This window comes from Citrus sinensis, chromosome 5 (assembly GCF_022201045.2).
Source record: "Citrus sinensis cultivar Valencia sweet orange chromosome 5, DVS_A1.0, whole genome shotgun sequence".
Lineage (NCBI taxonomy): Eukaryota > Viridiplantae > Streptophyta > Magnoliopsida > Sapindales > Rutaceae > Citrus > Citrus sinensis.
In genome coordinates this window covers 15784798-15790797 of record NC_068560.1, presented here as the reverse complement: position 1 = coordinate 15790797, position 6000 = coordinate 15784798, and the positions used below count along the sequence as shown (strand labels likewise).

The following is a 6000-nucleotide window of genomic DNA, read 5'->3' as shown; positions in this document are numbered from 1 at the left end:
TTTTTCCATCAATTTACTATTTTTATGTGTGATTTAAAATTTCTTGTTTTATTTCACACTTAATGTAAATTTACAAGTTCTATGTCATTTTTCTAAGTTTTTGTTTTGTTTACAATTTTTCTTTCAATTTACAACTCCAACATTAATTTACCAATTTTTCCATTAATTTACTAGTTTTATGTGTGATTTACATATTTTTTGTTTCATTTCACACTTAATGTCAATTTACAAGTTCTATGTCATTTTTCTAAGTTTTTGTTTTGTTTACAAGTGCTTCTTATAATTTATAACTCCAACGTTAATTTACTCATTTTTCCATCAATTTACTAGTTTTATGTGTGATTTACATATTTTTTGTTTTATTTCACACTTAATGTAAATTTACAACTTCTATGTCATTTTTCTAAGTTTTTTTTTTGTTTACAAGTTCTTCTTATAATTTACAACTCTAACATTAATTTACCAATTTTTCAATTAATTTACTAGTTTTATGTGTGACTTACATATTTTTTGTTTTACTTCACACTTAATGTCAATTTACAAGTTTTATGTCATTTTTCTAAGTTTTTATTTTGTTTACAGGTTCTTCTTTCAATTTACAACTCCAACATTAATTTACTAGTTTTATGTGTGATTTACACATTTTTTGTTTTATTTCACACTTAATGGAAATTTACAAGTTCTATGTCATTTTTCTAAGTTTTTGTTTTGTTTACAAGTTCTTCTTACAATTTGCAACTCCAACATTAATTTACTCATTTTTCCATCAATTTATAATTTTTATGTGTGAGTTACACATTTTTTGTTTTATTTTACCCTTAATGTAAATTTAGTCGTTCTATGTCATTTTTCTAAGTTTTTGTTTTGTTTAGAAGTTCTTCTTACAATTTGCAACTCCAACATTAATTTACTCATTTTTCCATCAATTTACTAATTTTATGTGTGATTTACACTTTTTTTTGTTTTATTTCACACTAAATGTCAATTTACAAGTTCTATGTAATTTTTCTATGTTTTTGTTTTGTTTACAAGTTCTTCTTTGAATTTACAACTCCAACATTAATTTACTAGTTTTATGTGTGATTTACACATTTTTTATTTTATTTCACACTTAATGTAAATTTACAAGTTCTATGTCATTTTTCTAAGTTTTTATTTTGTTTACAAGTTCTTCTTACAATTTACAACTCCAACATTAGTTTACTCATTTTTCTATCAATTTACTAGTTTTTTGTGTGATTTACACATTTTTTATTTTATTTCACACTTAATGTAAATTTACAAGTTCTATGTCATTTTTCTAAGTTTTTGTTTTGTTTATAAGTTCTTCTTTCAATTTACAACTCCAACATTAATTTACCAATTTTTCCATCAATTTACTAGTTTTATGTGTGATTTACATATTTTTTGCTTCATTTCACAGTTAATGTCAATTTACAAGTTCTATGTCATTTTTCTAGGTTTTTGTTTTGTTTACAAGTTCTTCTTTTAATTTACAACTCCAACATTAATTTACAAATTTTTCTATCAATTTACTAGTTTTATGTGTGATTTACATATTTTTTGCTTCATTTCACACTTAATGTCAATTTACAAGTTCTATTTCATTTTTTAAGTTTTTGTTTTGTTTACAAGTTCTTCTTACAATTTATAACTCTAACATTAATTTTCCAATTTTTCCATTAATTTACTAGTTTTATGTGTGGTTTACACTTTTTTTGTTTTATTTCACACTTAATGTCAATTTACAAGTTCTCTGTCATTTTTCTAAGTTTTTGTTTCGTTTACAAGTTCTTCTTACAATTTACAACTCTAACATTATTTGAAAGCCTAGCCCGATCATAGTTGCTTTCAAAATTTTTTAATTTTTAATTAATTTAAAATTAAAAAATGGACATTTGACTAAAAAGTTTAAAGTAACATTAAAGCTTTAGAAATTGTTTAAAGTAACATAAAAATAAAAATCACTCATGATCGCAACCATATTATTATATAAATAATAAATATATATAAACAATGTTTTTAAGTTTTAGGGTCAGGTTAAGCATGTAGGGCCTGAACCCTAATCTAAATTTAATTGGGTGCTAATATTTAGGCTTGAGCCTGATCCTAGACCCTTAAATTCAAGTCAAAGTTTAGAAAATTCGGGTCAAGTCAATCTGACTAAAAAGTCAGGCCAAGTGTTTCTTGCATGTATATATGTTTGCATCTTAATTTTTATTTTTATTTATCATATAAACTATTCTATAAATTTGTTTTCTACAAACTATTGTAACATAATTCATTTAGTTAAGTTATGCCATCAAAGGTATCTAATTTCAAAATATATGATCTCTTTTCAAATTTTTTTGAACCCAAGAAATTAGAAAAATACGCTATCATAGTTCAATATAAATAAAGTATGAATATAAATGTCACAGGAGTAAGGTAAAAGATTGTATAATTTTTAGATAAAGATCAAGTAATTAACAATTACTGAATTTTTAGATAAAGATCAAGTAATTAACAATTACAAGTTAGGTAGTTATTAGCCAAGAATTGGTAATGGTTGGGTAAAGAGAGATGGGTAATGAGCAGGTAAAATGGAGAATAAATATCATGTTTTAAGGATGTTTACGACTGATTTTTAAGGAATTGTTATATTACTAGAATTACTCAGTGTGATGTCATATTTATAGAATTAAGTCACTTTTATGGCATAAACAATATAATTTCCTCAGCGTGCAAGAGCATTGTTAGAGTGCAATGTATGCACTAGTTTTGCATTGTTTACTTCCCTTAATATCAATGTTTTGCACTTAATAATAATGTTTTACTTGTGTTTTACTTTTGTAGGTGCAATTCTATTGATTGGTGATAAAATTGAGCTAAAAGATGATGTTTAAGGAGGATTGTTCTCTTGGAGAAATTATGAGCGTTAGAAGAACTTTGTTGATAAGGCGTGGGCGCGTGCTGTCAACTGCGGATCTGCAGTTTTTAGTTTAACGTGTTTTGTATTTTTGGTTATTTTTGTAATTACGAATTTAATATTTTAGATATTAGTGTTTTATTTTAAATAGAATTCTAAAAGAGAAGAGAGAGAGAGTATTTAAGGGAGGAATCTATTGTGAAAAAGGGGGAATTGGGATTGGAGAAAAAGAAAGAAACCCTAGATCTAATTTTTCTCTTCTCTTTATGAAGAACTAAACTTATTTTTCTGGTTGAAGGATAATGAAGCTTTGATTCATCACTACTGTGAGATCTTTCTTATGCTTTAATTGTTTTATTACTTTTTGGGTATTTGTTTATTCTCTGAATTAGTTTTATGATTATGTTTGTTAATTAGGTAATTGGCCACTATTTAATTATCAACTTAATCTATTGTCAATTAAAGGATTCATCGTATGAAGAATTTAATGTTTGTGACAAATAACATAGCAGAGAGTTGTGTTGTGAGAATAAACAATCTAATTTAAATGAATCATCATATGTGTTGATTAGGATTTGGGTCTCTCTAGTTTTTCAGGCTGTTAATTGATTTAATCCTATGATCGTATCTAGGGTTGTCTATTGATTAGGGAAATATCCAACGGTTGTACCTTGATTATCGACTAGTTAAGGAGAGATTGGCTATTAGAGGGTCTCAATAGCTATAACCGGTCTATTCATAAGTAATAATAATCTATATTTGAATCAATGATCAGTAGTCGAATCAAGCTGAGTTAATTCCTTCAACCAGAGCTTTCTCCAATTTGAATTACAACTTTAATTTGCATTCTTGTTATTTTAATTTGATTTTTATTATTGTCAACAATTCCCCCATTTTACGTTTTACGTTTCAAAAGGATTTAAATAATTACCGATCTCTGTGGACATGACCCTGCTCAATCACTATACACAATTTATTTAGAGTAGGAATTTATTTTTGTTGGCTTCGACACCCATCAAATTTTGGCACCGTTGCCGGGGATTGGTGTCATTTATTTAATCCTTTTTACGTTTTACTTGGTGTATGGTTCGTTCTTCTCGTACAGGTACACTTTCGTTTGATCCTGAAATTGAGAAGATAGCTCGCCAGCTGAGACAGCAGACGAAGCGAGCTAAGCAACAATCCTCGTCGCCTTTGCTTTCTGAAACAGATACAGTGCCTGATTTAGTTGAATCATCTAGCGATTCAGAAGAACAAGTGATGGATAGACCTGCACCTGTAGAAAGAACTCTTAGAGAGTTAGCTGAACCAGACTTGAATCAACAACCACTCTGCATTCAATATGTAGACTTTGAGGTAAATTTTGAATTAAAGTCTGGTCTTATTCATTTATTACCCAAGTTTCATGGTTTTGCAGGTGAAGATCCTCATAAACATCTTAAGGAGTTTCATGTTGTGTGTTCAAGTATGAGACCACAAGGCGTGACTAAAGAGCATATTAAGCTGCGTGCTTTTCCTTTCTCTTTAGATGGATTAGCTAAAGACTGGTTGTACTACTTACCTCCTGGATCAATTACAACGTGGAATGGTTTGAAGAAACAGTTCCTCGAGAAGTACTTTCCTGCTTCAAGAGCTGCTAACATCAGAAAAGACATTTGTGGGATTAGACAACTTCCTGGGGAGACTTTGTATGAGTATTGGGAGCGATTCAAACAATTGTGTGCCAGCTGTCCTCAGCATCAGATTTCTGATCAACTTCTTATTCAATATTTTTACGAAGGACTGTCATTGATGGATAGGAGTATGATAGATGCTGCTAGTGGAGGCGTGTTGGTGAACAAGACCCCTACTCAAGCAAGGGAGTTGATATCAAATATGGCTGCCAACGCACAACAATTTGGCAGCAAGCAAGATCCCATTTTAAGGAAGGTGAATGAGGTAAATATTTCTTCTGTTGAACAACGTTTAGATAAACTTACTTCTCTTGTGGAAAAGTTTGTTGTAGGTAATGTGCAACAGGTGAAGACTTGTGGTATTTGTTACAATATGGGTCATTCAACTGATATGTGTCCTACACTTCAAGAAGAACCCATTGAACAAGCTAATGCAGTTGGAGGATTTCCAGGCAAGCCTCAGAGGAGGTATGATCCTTATGCACAAACATACAATCCGGGATGGAAGGATCATCCCAACTTCAGCTATGGAGTTAGGCCATTAGGATTCCCACAATAGTATCCACCAAGACAACCAACACCTCCACAGTCAAACTCCAAGTCAGGTATATCTCTTGAAGAAATTGTTAAATCACTTGCAACTAACGCTCAACAATTTCAGCAGGCAACTACAACAAGCATTCAGAATTTGGAAAGCCAAGTGAGTCAATTGGCAACTACGATGAGCCGTCTAGAGTCTCAAGTATCTGGGAGATTGCCTTCACAATCTGAGGTGAATCCAAAGCAAAACGCCAGTGCCGTCATCCTTAGAAGTGGAAAGGAGTTGCAAGAGCCTAGTAAGAAAGTGACAGAGCATGTAGAAGATGAGCTTGAAAAGAATGAATTGATGCCTAAATCTCAGGATGCGCAACCCACCAGAGCGAAACCCCTACCTATTGTGATACCTCCTCCTTTTCCAAGCCGGTTTGCAAAATCCAAGAAGGAGGAACAAGAGAAAGACATCCTTGAGACATTTCGCAAGGTTGAGGTAAATATTCCCTTATTAGATGCTATAAAACAAATACCTCGATATGCTAAATTTCTTAAGGAACTGTGCACCTCCAAGAGAAAATTAAGAGGAGATGAAAGAGTTCATATGGGGGAGAATGTTTCAGCAGTTCTCCAAAAGAAATTACCTCCCAAGTGCAAGGATCCAGGTATGTTTACTATCCCTTGCAAAATTGGTAGTGTTAGAGTTGAGAAGGCTATGTTAGATCTGGGAGCTTCTATTAATGTCATGCCTCGTTCTATTTATTCGTCTTTGAATATTGGTGCATTAAAAGAAACTGGCGTGATAATTCAACTAGCTGATAGGTCTAATGCATATCCTGATGGGGTATTAGAAGATGTCTTAGTACAAGTTAATGAGTTGGTTTTTCC

General features: G+C 31.0%; 1 non-coding gene across 1 annotated transcript; it reads right to left on the bottom strand.

The window, feature by feature from the left end:
- Positions 1–4546: 4546 nt before the first annotated feature.
- LOC127902842 (small nucleolar RNA R71) lies at positions 4547–4653 on the bottom strand. Its single transcript, XR_008055480.1, has one exon. It is a non-coding gene; the product is annotated as a small nucleolar RNA R71 (small nucleolar RNA).
- Between the last annotated feature and the right edge of the window lie 1347 nt (positions 4654–6000).